At 38.5% G+C, this 13543-nt stretch overlaps 26 non-coding genes across 26 annotated transcripts; 14 read left to right on the top strand and 12 right to left on the bottom strand.

Annotated features, from left to right (window-relative positions):
• The first annotated feature begins 798 nt into the window (after positions 1-798).
• TRNAV-CAC (transfer RNA valine (anticodon CAC)) lies at positions 799-871 on the top strand. Its single transcript has one exon. It is a non-coding gene; the product is annotated as a tRNA-Val (tRNA).
• A 503-nt stretch (positions 872-1374) lies between these two features.
• Positions 1375-1447, top strand: TRNAV-CAC (transfer RNA valine (anticodon CAC)). Its single transcript has one exon. It is a non-coding gene; the product is annotated as a tRNA-Val (tRNA).
• Positions 1448-1950: 503 nt separating this feature from the next.
• On the top strand, positions 1951-2024 carry TRNAV-CAC (transfer RNA valine (anticodon CAC)). Its single transcript has one exon. It is a non-coding gene; the product is annotated as a tRNA-Val (tRNA).
• A 503-nt stretch (positions 2025-2527) lies between these two features.
• On the top strand, positions 2528-2600 carry TRNAV-CAC (transfer RNA valine (anticodon CAC)). Its single transcript has one exon. It is a non-coding gene; the product is annotated as a tRNA-Val (tRNA).
• A 297-nt stretch (positions 2601-2897) lies between these two features.
• Positions 2898-2970, bottom strand: TRNAV-AAC (transfer RNA valine (anticodon AAC)). The gene has a single exon. It is a non-coding gene; the product is annotated as a tRNA-Val (tRNA).
• Positions 2971-3551: 581 nt separating this feature from the next.
• On the bottom strand, positions 3552-3624 carry TRNAV-AAC (transfer RNA valine (anticodon AAC)). Its single transcript has one exon. It is a non-coding gene; the product is annotated as a tRNA-Val (tRNA).
• Positions 3625-4345: 721 nt separating this feature from the next.
• TRNAV-CAC (transfer RNA valine (anticodon CAC)) lies at positions 4346-4418 on the top strand. Its single transcript has one exon. It is a non-coding gene; the product is annotated as a tRNA-Val (tRNA).
• A 297-nt stretch (positions 4419-4715) lies between these two features.
• Positions 4716-4788, bottom strand: TRNAV-AAC (transfer RNA valine (anticodon AAC)). Its single transcript has one exon. It is a non-coding gene; the product is annotated as a tRNA-Val (tRNA).
• A 576-nt stretch (positions 4789-5364) lies between these two features.
• Positions 5365-5437, top strand: TRNAV-CAC (transfer RNA valine (anticodon CAC)). Its single transcript has one exon. It is a non-coding gene; the product is annotated as a tRNA-Val (tRNA).
• Positions 5438-6322: 885 nt separating this feature from the next.
• Positions 6323-6395, bottom strand: TRNAV-AAC (transfer RNA valine (anticodon AAC)). Its single transcript has one exon. It is a non-coding gene; the product is annotated as a tRNA-Val (tRNA).
• Positions 6396-6545: 150 nt separating this feature from the next.
• On the bottom strand, positions 6546-6618 carry TRNAV-AAC (transfer RNA valine (anticodon AAC)). Its single transcript has one exon. It is a non-coding gene; the product is annotated as a tRNA-Val (tRNA).
• A 721-nt stretch (positions 6619-7339) lies between these two features.
• On the top strand, positions 7340-7412 carry TRNAV-GAC (transfer RNA valine (anticodon GAC)). The gene has a single exon. It is a non-coding gene; the product is annotated as a tRNA-Val (tRNA).
• A 297-nt stretch (positions 7413-7709) lies between these two features.
• TRNAV-AAC (transfer RNA valine (anticodon AAC)) lies at positions 7710-7782 on the bottom strand. The gene has a single exon. It is a non-coding gene; the product is annotated as a tRNA-Val (tRNA).
• A 145-nt stretch (positions 7783-7927) lies between these two features.
• TRNAV-CAC (transfer RNA valine (anticodon CAC)) lies at positions 7928-8000 on the top strand. Its single transcript has one exon. It is a non-coding gene; the product is annotated as a tRNA-Val (tRNA).
• A 297-nt stretch (positions 8001-8297) lies between these two features.
• On the bottom strand, positions 8298-8370 carry TRNAV-AAC (transfer RNA valine (anticodon AAC)). The gene has a single exon. It is a non-coding gene; the product is annotated as a tRNA-Val (tRNA).
• A 399-nt stretch (positions 8371-8769) lies between these two features.
• Positions 8770-8842, top strand: TRNAV-CAC (transfer RNA valine (anticodon CAC)). The gene has a single exon. It is a non-coding gene; the product is annotated as a tRNA-Val (tRNA).
• Positions 8843-9139: 297 nt separating this feature from the next.
• TRNAV-AAC (transfer RNA valine (anticodon AAC)) lies at positions 9140-9212 on the bottom strand. Its single transcript has one exon. It is a non-coding gene; the product is annotated as a tRNA-Val (tRNA).
• Positions 9213-9933: 721 nt separating this feature from the next.
• TRNAV-GAC (transfer RNA valine (anticodon GAC)) lies at positions 9934-10006 on the top strand. Its single transcript has one exon. It is a non-coding gene; the product is annotated as a tRNA-Val (tRNA).
• Positions 10007-10303: 297 nt separating this feature from the next.
• TRNAG-ACC (transfer RNA glycine (anticodon ACC)) lies at positions 10304-10376 on the bottom strand. The gene has a single exon. It is a non-coding gene; the product is annotated as a tRNA-Gly (tRNA).
• A 398-nt stretch (positions 10377-10774) lies between these two features.
• Positions 10775-10848, top strand: TRNAV-CAC (transfer RNA valine (anticodon CAC)). The gene has a single exon. It is a non-coding gene; the product is annotated as a tRNA-Val (tRNA).
• A 297-nt stretch (positions 10849-11145) lies between these two features.
• TRNAV-AAC (transfer RNA valine (anticodon AAC)) lies at positions 11146-11218 on the bottom strand. The gene has a single exon. It is a non-coding gene; the product is annotated as a tRNA-Val (tRNA).
• A 398-nt stretch (positions 11219-11616) lies between these two features.
• On the top strand, positions 11617-11689 carry TRNAV-CAC (transfer RNA valine (anticodon CAC)). Its single transcript has one exon. It is a non-coding gene; the product is annotated as a tRNA-Val (tRNA).
• Positions 11690-11986: 297 nt separating this feature from the next.
• On the bottom strand, positions 11987-12059 carry TRNAV-AAC (transfer RNA valine (anticodon AAC)). The gene has a single exon. It is a non-coding gene; the product is annotated as a tRNA-Val (tRNA).
• A 398-nt stretch (positions 12060-12457) lies between these two features.
• Positions 12458-12530, top strand: TRNAV-CAC (transfer RNA valine (anticodon CAC)). Its single transcript has one exon. It is a non-coding gene; the product is annotated as a tRNA-Val (tRNA).
• A 297-nt stretch (positions 12531-12827) lies between these two features.
• On the bottom strand, positions 12828-12900 carry TRNAV-AAC (transfer RNA valine (anticodon AAC)). Its single transcript has one exon. It is a non-coding gene; the product is annotated as a tRNA-Val (tRNA).
• A 398-nt stretch (positions 12901-13298) lies between these two features.
• TRNAV-CAC (transfer RNA valine (anticodon CAC)) lies at positions 13299-13371 on the top strand. The gene has a single exon. It is a non-coding gene; the product is annotated as a tRNA-Val (tRNA).
• Positions 13372-13543: the final 172 nt, after the last annotated feature.

Genomic DNA, 13543 nt, shown 5'->3' on the forward strand with positions numbered 1-13543 from the left:
TTTACTGGCTTCATATTGTTTCCGCCAGGGACCTTTCGCGTGTTAGCCGAACGTGATAACCACTACACTACGGAAACAGGCTGCTTGCTTTTCTCACATCTTCTCGAAAATACAATTAACAGTATAGTGAATTGATCACACAATCTTCCAATTTTGCAGTTTCAAAAACTTGCGAATACAACATTTGAAGCCTAACTGATTTTTTGCGATTTCATGTAACGAGTTTTCGTAGTGTAGTGGTTATCACGTTTGCCTCACACGCGAAAGGCCCCCTTTTCGAACCCGGGCGAAAACAAAAATCATTTAGTTTTAATTAACGCCGCAGGAGAAAAGAAATTCCAATTTACTTATAATTAACACCACCTTATGAAACGTGTCGTTGAAGACAATAGGTAAATTAGTGTACATTACACCTCTATTCATATATAGTGCTAAGTTATACTTGGAACATTGATAACGTGGATTAAAATGCAAATAACTTTGATTAACGCCACTGCAGAACGGCAGTTCAAGAGAAGTTAGCTTTATGTGCACGTAGTTTCACATGGTATCCAGCATAGATATCGTTTAAAAATATTTACTGGCTTCATATTGTTTCCGCAAGGGACCTTTCGCGTGTTAGCCGAACGTGATAACCACTACACTACGGAAACAGGCTGCTTGCTTTTCTCACATCTTCTCGAAAATACAATTAACAGTATAGTGAATTGATCACACAATCTTCCAATTTTGCAGTTTCAAAAACTTGCGAATACAACATTTGAAGCCTAACTGATTTTTTGGGATTTCATGTAACGAGTTTTCGTAGTGTAGTGGTTATCACGTTCGCCTCACACGCGAAAGGCCCTCGGTTCGAACCCGGGCGAAAACAAATATCATTTAGTTTTAATTGACGCCGCAGGAGAAAACAAATTCCAATTTACTTATAATTAACACCACCTTATGAAACGTGTCGTTGAAGACACTAGATAAATTAGTGTACATTACACCTCTATTCATATATAGTGCTGAGTTATACTTGGAACATTGATAACGTGGATTAAAATGCAAATAACTTTGATTAACGCCACTGCAGAACGGCAGTTCAAGAGAAGTTAGCTTTATGGGCACGTAGTTTCACATGGTATCCAGCATATATATCGTTTCAAAATATTTACTGGCTTCATATTGTTTCCGCAAGGGACCTTTCGCGTGTTAGCCGAACGTGATAACCACTACACTACGGAAACAGGCTGCTTGCTTTTCTCACATCTTCTCGAAAATACAATTAACAGTATAGTGAATTGATCACACAATCTTCCAATTTTGCAGTTTCAAAAACTTGCGAATACAACATTTGAAGCCTAACTGATTTTTTGGGATTTCATGTAACGAGTTTTCGTAGTGTAGTGGTTATCACGTTCGCCTCACACGCGAAAGGCCATCGGTTCGAACCCGGGCGAAAACAAATATCATTTAGTTTTAATTGACGCCGCAGGAGAAAACAAATTCCAATTTACTTATAATTAACACCACCTTATGAAACGTGTCGTTGAAGACACTAGATAAATTAGTGTACATTACACCTCTATTCATATATAGTGCTGAGTTATACTTGGAACATTGATAACGTGGATTAAAATGCAAATAACTTTGATGAACGCCACTGCAGAACTGCAGTTCAAGAGAAGTTAGCTTTGTGGGCACGTAGTTTCACATGGTATCCAGCATAGATATCGTTTCAAAATATTTACTGGCTTCATATTGTTTCCGCCAGGGACCTTTCGCGTGTTAGCCGAACGTGATAACCACTACACTACGGAAACAGGCTGCTTGCTTTTCTCACATCTTATCGAAAATACAATTAACAGTATAGTGAATTGATCACACAATCTTCCAATTTTGCAGTTTCAAAAACTTGCGAATACAACATTTGAAGCCTAACTGATTTTTTGGGATTTCATGTAACGAGTTTTCGTAGTGTAGTGGTTATCACGTTCGCCTCACACGCGAAAGGCCCCCCGGTTCGAACCCGGGCGAAAACAAATATCATTTAGTTTTAATTGACGCCACAGGAGAAAACAAATTCCAATTCACTTATAATTAACACCACCTTACGAAACGTGTCGTTGAAGACAATAGGTAAATTAGTGTACATTACACCTCTATTCATATATAGTGCTAAGTTATACTTGGAACATTGATAACGTGGATTAAAATGCAAATAACTTTGATTAACGCCACTGCAGAACTGCAGTTCAAGAGAAGTTAGCTTTATGGGCACGTAGTTTCACATGGTATCCAGCATAGATATCGTTTCAAAATATTTACTGGCTTCATATTGTTTCTGCAAGGGACCTTTCGCGTGTTAGCCGAACGTGATAACCACTACACTACGGAAACAGGCTGCTTGCTTTTCTCACATCTTCTCGAAAATACAATTAACAGTATAGTGAATTGATCACACAATCTTCCAATTTTGCAGTTTCAAAAACTTGCGAATACAACATTTGAAGCCTAACTGATTTTTTGGGATTTCATGTAACGAGTTTTCGTAGTGTAGTGGTTATCACGTTCGCCTCACACGCGAAAGGCCCTCGGTTCGAACCCGGGCGAAAACAAATATCATTTAGTTTTAATTGACGCCGCAGGAGAAAACAAATTCCAATTTACTTATAATTAACACCATCTTATGAAACGTGTCGTTGAAGACATTAGATAAATTAGTGTACATTACACCTCTATTCATATATAGTGCTGAGTTATACTTGGAACATTGATAACGTGGATTAAAATGCAAATAACTTTGATTAACGCCACTACAGAACTGCAGTTCAAGAGAAGTTAGCTTTATGGGCACGTAGTTTCACATTGTATCCAGCATAGATATCGTTTCAAAATATTTACTGGCTTCATATTGTTTCCGCCTGGGCTCGAACCAGGGACCTTTCGAGTGTTAGGCGAACGAGATAACCACTACACTACGGAAACAGGCTGCTTGCTTTTCTCACATCTTCTCGAAAGGCCCCCTTTTCGAACCCGGGCGAAAACAAAAATCATTTAGTTTTAATTAACGCCGCAGGAGAAAAGAAATTCCAATTTACTTATAATTAACACCACCTTATGAAACGTGTCGTTGAAGACAATAGGTAAATTAGTGTACATTACACCTCTATTCATATATAGTGCTAAGTTATACTTGGAACATTGATAACGTGGATTAAAATGCAAATAACTTTGATTAACGCCACTGCAGAACTGCAGTTCAAGAGAAGTTAGCTTTATGGGCACGTAGTTTCACATGGTATCCAGCATAGATATCGTTTCAAAATATTTACTGGCTTCATATTGTTTCCGACTGGGCTCGAACCAGGGACCTTTCGAGTGTTAGGCGAACGAGATAACCACTACACTACCGAAACAGGCTGCTTGCTTTTCTCACATCTTCTCGAAAATACAATTAACAGTATAGTGAATTGATCACACAATCTTCCAATTTTGCAGTTTCAAAAACGTAGTTTCACATGGTATCCAGCATAGATATCGTTTCAAAATATTTACTGGCTTCATATTGTTTCCGCCTGGGCTCGAACAAGGGACCTTTCACGTGTTAGGCGAACGTGATAACCACTACACTACGGAAACAGGCTGCTTGCTTTTCTCACATGTTCTCGAAAATACAATTAACAGTATAGTGAATTGATCACACAATCTTCCAATTTTGCAGTTTCAAAAACTTGCGAATACAACATTTGAAGCCTAACTGATTTTTTGCGATTTCATGTAACGAGTTTTCGTAGTGTAGTGGTTATCACGTTTGCCTCACACGCGAAAGGCCCCCTTTTCGAACCCGGGCGAAAACAAAAATCATTTAGTTTTAATTAACGCCGCAGGAGAAAAGAAATTCCAATTTACTTATAATTAACACCACCTTATGAAACGCGTCGTTGAAGACAATAGGTAAATTAGTGTACATTACACCTCTATTCATATATAGTGCTAAGTTATACTTGGAACATTGATAACGTGGATTAAAATGCAAATAACTTTGATTAACGCCACTGCAGAACTGCAGTTCAAGAGAAGTTAGCTTTATGGGCACGTAGTTTCACATGGAATCCAGCATAGATATCGTTTCAAAATATTTACTGGCTTCATATTGTTTCCGCCAGGGACCTTTCGCGTGTTAGCCGAACGTGATAACCACTACACTACGAAAACAGGCTGCTTGCTTTTCTCACATCTTCTCGAAAATACAATTAACAGTATAGTGAATTGATCACACAATCTTCCAATTTTGCAGTTTCCAAAACTTGCGAATACAACATTTGAAGCCTAACTGATTTTTTGGGATTTCATGTAACGAGTTTTCGTAGTGTAGTGGTTATCACGTTCGCCTCACACGCGAAAGGCCCTCGGTTCGAACCCGGGCGAAAACAAATATCATTTAGTTTTAATTGACGCCGCAGGAGAAAACAAATTCCAATTTACTTATAATTAACACCATCTTATGAAACGTGTCGTTGAAGACACTAGATAAATTAGTGTACATTACACCTCTATTCATATATAGTGCTGAGTTATACTTGGAACATTGATAACGTGGATTAAAATGCAAATAACTTTGATTAACGCCACTACAGAACTGCAGTTCAAGAGAAGTTAGCTTTATGGGCACGTAGTTTCACATGGTATCCAGCATAGATATCGTTTCAAAATATTTACTGGCTTCATATTGTTTCCGCCTGGGCTCGAACCAGGGACCTTTCGAGTGTTAGGCGAACGAGATAACCACTACACTACGGAAACAGGCTGCTTGCTTTTCTCACATCTTCTCGAAAGGCCCCCTTTTCGAACCCGGGCGAAAACAAAAATCATTTAGTTTTAATTAACGCCGCAGGAGAAAAGAAATTCCAATTTACTTATAATTAACACCACCTTATGAAACGTGTCGTTGAAGACAATAGGTAAATTAGTGTACATTACACCTCTATTCATATATAGTGCTAAGTTATACTTGGAACATTGATAACGTGGATTAAAATGCAAATAACTTTGATTAACGCCACTGCAGAACTGCAGTTCAAGAGAAGTTAGCTTTATGGGCACGTAGTTTCACATGGTATCCAGCATAGATATCGTTTCAAAATATTTACTGGCTTCATATTGTTTCCGACTGGGCTCGAACCAGGGACCTTTCGAGTGTTAGGCGAACGAGATAACCACTACACTACCGAAACAGGCTGCTTGCTTTTCTCACATCTTCTCGAAAATACAATTAACAGTATAGTGAATTGATCACACAATCTTCCAATTTTGCAGTTTCAAAAACTTGCGAATACAACATTTGAAGCCTAACTGATTTTTTGGGATTTCATGTAACGAGTTTTCGTAGTGTAGTGGTTATCACGTTCGCCTCACACGCGAAAGGCCCTCGGTTCGAACCCGGGCGAAAACAAATATCATTTAGTTTTAATTGACGCCGCAGGAGAAAACAAATTCCAATTTACTTATAATTAACACCACCTTATGAAACGTGTCGTTGAAGACAATAGGTAAATTAGTGTGCATTACACCTCTATTCATATATAGTGCTAAGTTATACTTGGAACATTGATAATGTGGATTAAAATGCAAATAACTTTGATTAACGCCACTGCAGAACGGCAGTTCAAGAGAAGTTAGCTTTATGGGCACGTAGTTTCACATGGTATCCAGCATAGATATCGTTTCAAAATATTTACTGGCTTCATATTGTTTCCGACTGGGCTCGAACCAGGGACCTTTCGAGTGTTAGGCGAACGAGATAACCACTACACTACCGAAACAGGCTGCTTGCTTTTCTCACATCTTCTCGAAAATACAATTAACAGTATAGTGAATTGATCACACAATCTTCCAATTTTGCAGTTTCAAAAACTTGCGAATACAACATTTGAAACCTAACTGATTTTTTGCGATTTCATGTAACGAGTTTTCGTAGTGTAGTGGTTATCACGTTTGCCTCACACGCGAAAGGCCCCCTTTTCGAACCCGGGCGAAAACAAAAATCATTTAGTTTTAATTAACGCCGCAGGAGAAAAGAAATTCCAATTTACTTATAATTAACACCACCTTATGAAACGTGTCGTTGAAGACAATAGGTAAATTAGTGTACATTACACCTCTATTCATATATAGTGCTAAGTTATACTTGGAACATTGATAACGTGGATTAAAATGCAAATAACTTTGATTAACGCCACTGCAGAACGGCAGTTCAAGAGAAGTTAGCTTTATGGGCACGTAGTTTCACATGGTATCCAGCATAGATATCGTTTCAAAATATTTACTGGCTTCATATTGTTTCCGCCTGGGCTCGAACCAGGGACCTTTCGCGTGTTAGGCGAACGTGATAACCACTACACTACGGAAACAGGCTGCTTGCTTTTCTCACATCTTCTCGAAAATACAATTAACAGTATAGTGAATTGATCACACAATCTTCCAATTTTGCAGTTTCAAAAACGTAGTTTCACATGGTATCCAGCATAGATATCGTTTCAAAATATTTACTGGCTTCATATTGTTTCCGCCTGGGCTCGAACAAGGGACCTTTCACGTGTTAGGCGAACGTGATAACCACTACACTACGGAAACAGGCTGCTTGCTTTTCTCACATGTTCTCGAAAATACAATTAACAGTATAGTGAATTGATCACACAATCTTCCAATTTTGCAGTTTCAAAAACTTGCGAATACAACATTTGAAGCCTAACTGATTTTTTGCGATTTCATGTAACGAGTTTTCGTAGTGTAGTGGTTATCACGTTTGCCTCACACGCGAAAGGCCCCCTTTTCGAACCCGGGCGAAAACAAAAATCATTTAGTTTTAATTAACGCCGCAGGAAAAAAGAAATTCCAATTTACTTATAATTAACACCACCTTATGAAACGTGTCGTTGAAGACAATAGGTAAATTAGTGTACATTACACCTCTATTCATATATAGTGCTAAGTTATACTTGGAACATTGATAACGTGGATTAAAATGCAAATAACTTTGATTAACGCCACTGCAGAACTGCAGTTCAAGAGAAGTTAGCTTTATGGGCACGTAGTTTCACATGGAATCCAGCATAGATATCGTTTCAAAATATTTACTGGCTTCATATTGTTTCCGCCAGGGACCTTTCGCGTGTTAGCCGAACGTGATAACCACTACACTACGAAAACAGGCTGCTTGCTTTTCTCACATCTTCTCGAAAATACAATTAACAGTATAGTGAATTGATCACACAATCTTCCAATTTTGCAGTTTCAAAAACTTGCGAATACAACATTTGAAGCCTAACTGATTTTTTGGGATTTCATGTAACGAGTTTTCGTAGTGTAGTGGTTATCACGTTCGCCTGACACGCGAAAGGCCCCCGATTCGAACCCGGGCGAAAACAAATATCATTTAGTTTTAATTGACGCCGCAGGAGAAAACAAATTCCAATTTACTTATAATTAACACCACCTTATGAAACGTGTCGTTGAAGACAATAGGTAAATTAGTGTACATTACACCTCTATTCATATATAGTGCTAAGTTATACTTGGAACATTGATAACGTGGATTAAAATGCAAATAACTTTGATTAACGCCACTGCAGAACGGCAGTTCAAGAGAAGTTAGCTTTATGGGCACGTAGTTTCACATGGTATCCAGCATAGATATCGTTTCAAAATATTTACTGGCTTCATATTGTTTCCGCCTGGGCTCGAACCAGGGACCTTTCGCGTGTTAGGCGAACGTGATAACCACTACACTACGGAAACAGGCTGCTTGCTTTTCTCACATCTTCTCGAAAATACAATTAACAGTATAGTGAATTGATCACACAATCTTCCAATTTTGCAGTTTCAAAAACTTGCGAATACAACATTTGAAGCCTAACTGATTTTTTGGGATTTCATGTAACGAGTTTTCGTAGTGTAGTTGTTATCACGTTCGCCTCACACGCGAAAGGCCCTCGGTTCGAACCCGGGCGAAAACAAATATCATTTAGTTTTAATTGACGCCGCAGGAGAAAACAAATTCCAATTTACTTATAATTAACACCACCTTATGAAACGTGTCGTTGAAGACAATAGGTAAATTAGTGTGCATTACACCTCTATTCATATATAGTGCTAAGTTATACTTGGAACATTGATAATGTGGATTAAAATGCAAATAACTTTGATTAACGCCACTGCAGAACGGCAGTTCAAGAGAAGTTAGCTTTATGGGCACGTAGTTTCACATGGTATCCAGCATAGATATCGTTTCAAAATATTTACTGGCTTCATATTGTTTCCGCCTGGGCTCGAACCAGGGACCTTTCGCGTGTTAGGCGAACGTGATAACCACTACACTACGGAAACAGGCTGCTTGCTTTTCTCACATCTTCTCGAAAATACATTTAACAGTATAGTGAATTGATCACACAATCTTTCAATTTTGCAGTTTCAAAAACTTGCGAATACAACATTTTAAGCCTAACTGATTTGATGGGCACGTAGTTTCACATGGTATCCAGCATAGATATCGTTTCAAAATATTTACTGGCTTCATATTGTTTCCGCCAGGGACCTTTCGCGTGTTAGCCGAACGTGATAACCACTACACTACGGAAACAGGCTGCTTGCTTTTCTCACATCTTCTCGAAAATACAATTAACAGTATAGTGAATTGATCACACAATCTTCCAATTTTGCAGTTTCAAAAAACTTGCGAATACAACATTTGAAGCCTAACTGATTTTTTGGGATTTCATGTAACGAGTTTTCGTAGTGTAGTGGTTATCACGTTCGCCTCACACGCGAAAGGCCCTCGGTTCGAACCCGGGCGAAAACAAATATCATTTAGTTTTAATTGACGCCGCAGGAGAAAACAAATTCCAATTTACTTATAATTAACACCACCTTATGAAACGTGTCGTTGAAGACAATAGGTAAATTAGTGTGCATTACACCTCTATTCATATATAGTGCTAAGTTATACTTGGAACATTGATAATGTGGATTAAAATGAATATAACTTTGATTAACGCCACTGCAGAACGGCAGTTCAAGAGAAGTTAGCTTTATGGGCACGTAGTTTCACATGGTATCCAGCATAGATATCGTTTCAAAATATTTACTGGCTTCATATTGTTTCCGCCTGGGCTCGAACCAGGGACCTTTCGCGTGTTAGGCGAACGTGATAACCACTACACTACGGAAACAGGCTGCTTGCTTTTCTCACATGTTCTCGAAAATACAATTAACAGTATAGTGAATTGATCACACAATCTTCCAATTTTGCAGTTTCAAAAACTTGCGAATACAACATTTGAAGCCTAACTGATTTTTTGCGATTTCATGTAACGAGTTTTCGTAGTGTAGTGGTTATCACGTTTGCCTCACAAGCGAAAGGCCCCCTTTTCGAACCCGGGCAAAAACAAAAATCATTTAGTTTTAATTAACGCCGCAGGAGAAAAGAAATTCCAATTTACTTATAATTAACACCACCTTATGAAACGTGTCGTTGAAGACAATAGGTAAATTAGTGTACATTACACCTCTATTCATATATAGTGCTAAGTTATACTTGGAACATTGATAACGTGGATTAAAATGCAAATAACTTTGATTAACGCCACTGCAGAACGGCAGTTCAAGAGAAGTTAGCTTTATGGGCACGTAGTTTCACATGGAATCCAGCATAGATATCGTTTCAAAATATTTACTGGCTTCATATTGTTTCCGCCAGGGACCTTTCGCGTGTTAGCCGAACGTGATAACCACTACACTACGAAAACAGGCTGCTTGCTTTTCTCACATCTTCTCGAAAATACAATTAACAGTATAGTGAATTGATCACACAATCTTCCAATTTTGCAGTTTCAAAAACTTGCGAATACAACATTTGAAGCCTAACTGATTTTTTGGGATTTCATGTAACGAGTTTTCGTAGTGTAGTGGTTATCACGTTCGCCTGACACGCGAAAGGCCCCCGATTCGAACCCGGGCGAAAACAAATATCATTTAGTTTTAATTGACGCCGCAGGAGAAAACAAATTCCAATTTACTTATAATTAACACCACCTTATGAAACGTGTCGTTGAAGACAATAGGTAAATTAGTGTACATTACACCTCTATTCATATATAGTGCTAAGTTATACTTGGAACATTGATAACGTGGATTAAAATGCAAATAACTTTGATTAACGCCACTGCAGAACGGCAGTTCAAGAGAAGTTAGCTTTATGGGCACGTAGTTTCACATGGTATCCAGCATAGATATCGTTTCAAAATATTTACTGGCTTCATATTGTTTCCGCCTGGGCTCGAACCAGGGACCTTTCGCGTGGTAGGCGAACGTGATAACCACTACACTACGGAAACAGGCTGCTTGCTTTTCTCACATCTTCTCGAAAATACATTTAACAGTATAGTGAATTGATCACACAATCTTCCAATTTTGCAGTTTCAAAAACTTGCGAATACAACATTTGAAGCCTAACTGATTTGATGGGCACGTAGTTTCACATGGTATCCAGCATAGATATCGTTTCAAAATGTTTACTGGCTTCATATTGTTTCCGCCAGGGACCTTTCGCGTGTTAGCCGAACGTGATAACCACTACACTACGGAAACAGGCTGCTTGCTTTTCTCACATGTTCTCGAAAATACAATTAACAGTATAGTGAATTGATCACACAATCTTCCAATTTTGCAGTTTCAAAAACTTGCGAATACAACATTTGAAGCCTAACTGATTTTTTGGGATTTCATGTAACGAGTTTTCGTAGTGTAGTGGTTATCACGTTCGCCTCACACGCGAAAGGCCCCCCGGTTCGAAGCCGGGCGAAAACAAATATCATTTAGTTTTAATTGACGCCACAGGAGAAAACAAATTCCAATTTACTTATAATTAACACCACCTTACGAAACGTGTCGTTGAAGACAATAGGTAAATTAGTGTACATTACACCTCTATTCATATATAGTGCTAAGTTATACTTGGAACATTGATAACGTGGATTAAAATGCAAATAACTTTGATTAACGCCACTGCAGAACTGCAGTTCAAGAGAAGTTAGCTTTATGGGCACGTAGTTTCACATGGAATCCAGCATAGATATCGTTTCAAAATATTTACTGGCTTCAAATTGTTTCCGCCTGGGCTCGAACCAGGGACCTTTCGCGTGTTAGGCGAACGTGATAACCACTACACTACTGAAACAGGCTGCTTACTTTTCTCACATCTTCTCGAAAATACATTTAACAGTATAGTGAATTGATCACACAATCTTCCAATTTTGCAGTTTCAAAAACTTGCGAATACAACATTTGAAGCCTAACTGATATGATGGGCACGTAGTTTCACATGGTATCCAGCATAGATATCGTTTCAAAATATTTACTGGCTTCATATTGTTTCCGCCAGGGACCTTTCGCGTGTTAGCCGAACGTGATAACCACTACACTACGGAAACAGGCTGCTTGCTTTTCTCACATCTTCTCGAAAATACAATTAACAGTATAGTGAATTGATCACACAATCTTCCAATTTTGCAGTTTCAAAAACTTGCGAATACAACATTTGAAGCCTAACTGATTTTTTGGGATTTCATGTAACGAGTTTTCGTAGTGTAGTGGTTATCACGTTCGCCTCACACGCGAAAGGCCCTCGGTTCGAACCCGGGCGAAAACAAATATCATTTAGTTTTAATTGACGCCGCAGGAGAAAACAAATTCCAATTTACTTATAATTAACACCACCTTATGAAACGTGTCGTTGAAGACAATAGGTAAATTAGTGTGCATTACACCTCTATTCATATATAGTGCTAAGTTATACTTGGAACATTGATAATGTGGATTAAAATGCAAATAACTTTGATTAACGCCACTGCAGAAAGGCAGTTCAAGAGAAGTTAGCTTTATGGGCACGTAGTTTCACATGGTATCCAGCATAGATATCGTTTCAAAATATTTACTGGCTTCATATTGTTTCCGCCTGGGCTCGAACCAGGGACCTTTCGCGTGTTAGGCGAACGTGATAACCACTACACTACGGAAACAGGCTGCTTGCTTTTCTCACATCTTCTCGAAAATACATTTAACAGTATAGTGAATTGATCACACAATCTTCCAATTTTGCAGTTTCAAAAACTTGCGAATACAACATTTTAAGCCTAACTGATTTGATGGGCACGTAGTTTCACATGGTATCCAGCATAGATATCGTTTCAAAATATTTACTGGCTTCATATTGTTTCCGCCAGGGACCTTTCGCGTGTTAGCCGAACGTGATAACCACTACACTACGGAAACAGGCTGCTTGCTTTTCTCACATCTTCTCGAAAATACAATTAACAGTATAGTGAATTGATCACACAATCGTCCAATTTTGCAGTTTCAAAAACTTGCGAATACAACATTTGAAGCCTAACTGATTTTTTGGGATTTCATGTAACGAGTTTTCGTAGTGTAGTGGTTATCACGTTCGCCTCACACGCGAAAGGCCCTCGGTTCGAACCCGGGCGAAAACAAATATCATTTAGTTTTAATTGACGCCGCAGGAGAAAACAAATTCCAATTTACTTATAATTAACACCACCTTATGAAACGTGTCGTTGAAGACAATAGGTAAATTAGTGTGCATTACACCTCTATTCATATATAGTGCTAAGTTATACTTGGAACATTGATAATGTGGATTAAAATGCAAATAACTTTGATTAACGCCACTGCAGAACGGCAGTTCAAGAGAAGTTAGCTTTATGGGCACGTAGTTTCACATGGTATCCAGCATAGATATCGTTTCAAAATATTTACTGGCTTCATATTGTTTCCGCCTGGGCTCGAACCAGGGACCTTTCGCGTGTTAGGCGAACGTGATAACCACTACACTACGGAAACAGGCTGCTTGCTTTTCTCACATCTTCTCGAAAATACATTTAACAGTATAGTGAATTGATCACACAATCTTCCAATTTTGCAGTTTCAAAAACTTGCGAATACAACATTTTAAGCCTAACTGATTTGATGGGCACGTAGTTTCACATGGTATCCAGCATAGATATCGTTTCAAAATATTTACTGGCTTCATATTGTTTCCGCCAGGGACCTTTCGCGTGTTAGCCGAACGTGATAACCACTACACTACGGAAACAGGCTGCTTGCTTTTCTCACATCTTCTCGAAAATACAATTAACAGTATAGTGAATTGATCACACAATCTTCCAATTTTGCAGTTTCAAAAACTTGCGAATACAACATTTGAAGCCTAACTGATTTTTTGGGATTTCATGTAACGAGTTTTCGTAGTGTAGTGGTTATCACGTTCGCCTCACACGCGAAAGGCCCTCGGTTCGAACCCGGGCGAAAACAAATATCATTTAGTTTTAATTGACGCCGCAGGAGAAAACAAATTCCAATTTACTTATAATTAACACCACCTTATGAAACGTGTCGTTGAAGACAATAGGTAAATTAGTGTGCATTACACCTCTATTCATATATAGTGCTAAGTTATACTTGGAACATTGATAATGTGGATTAA

This window comes from Saccoglossus kowalevskii, chromosome 19 (genome assembly GCF_978046115.1).
Source record: "Saccoglossus kowalevskii chromosome 19, keSacKowa6.1, whole genome shotgun sequence".
NCBI classification, from domain to species: domain Eukaryota; kingdom Metazoa; phylum Hemichordata; class Enteropneusta; family Harrimaniidae; genus Saccoglossus; species Saccoglossus kowalevskii.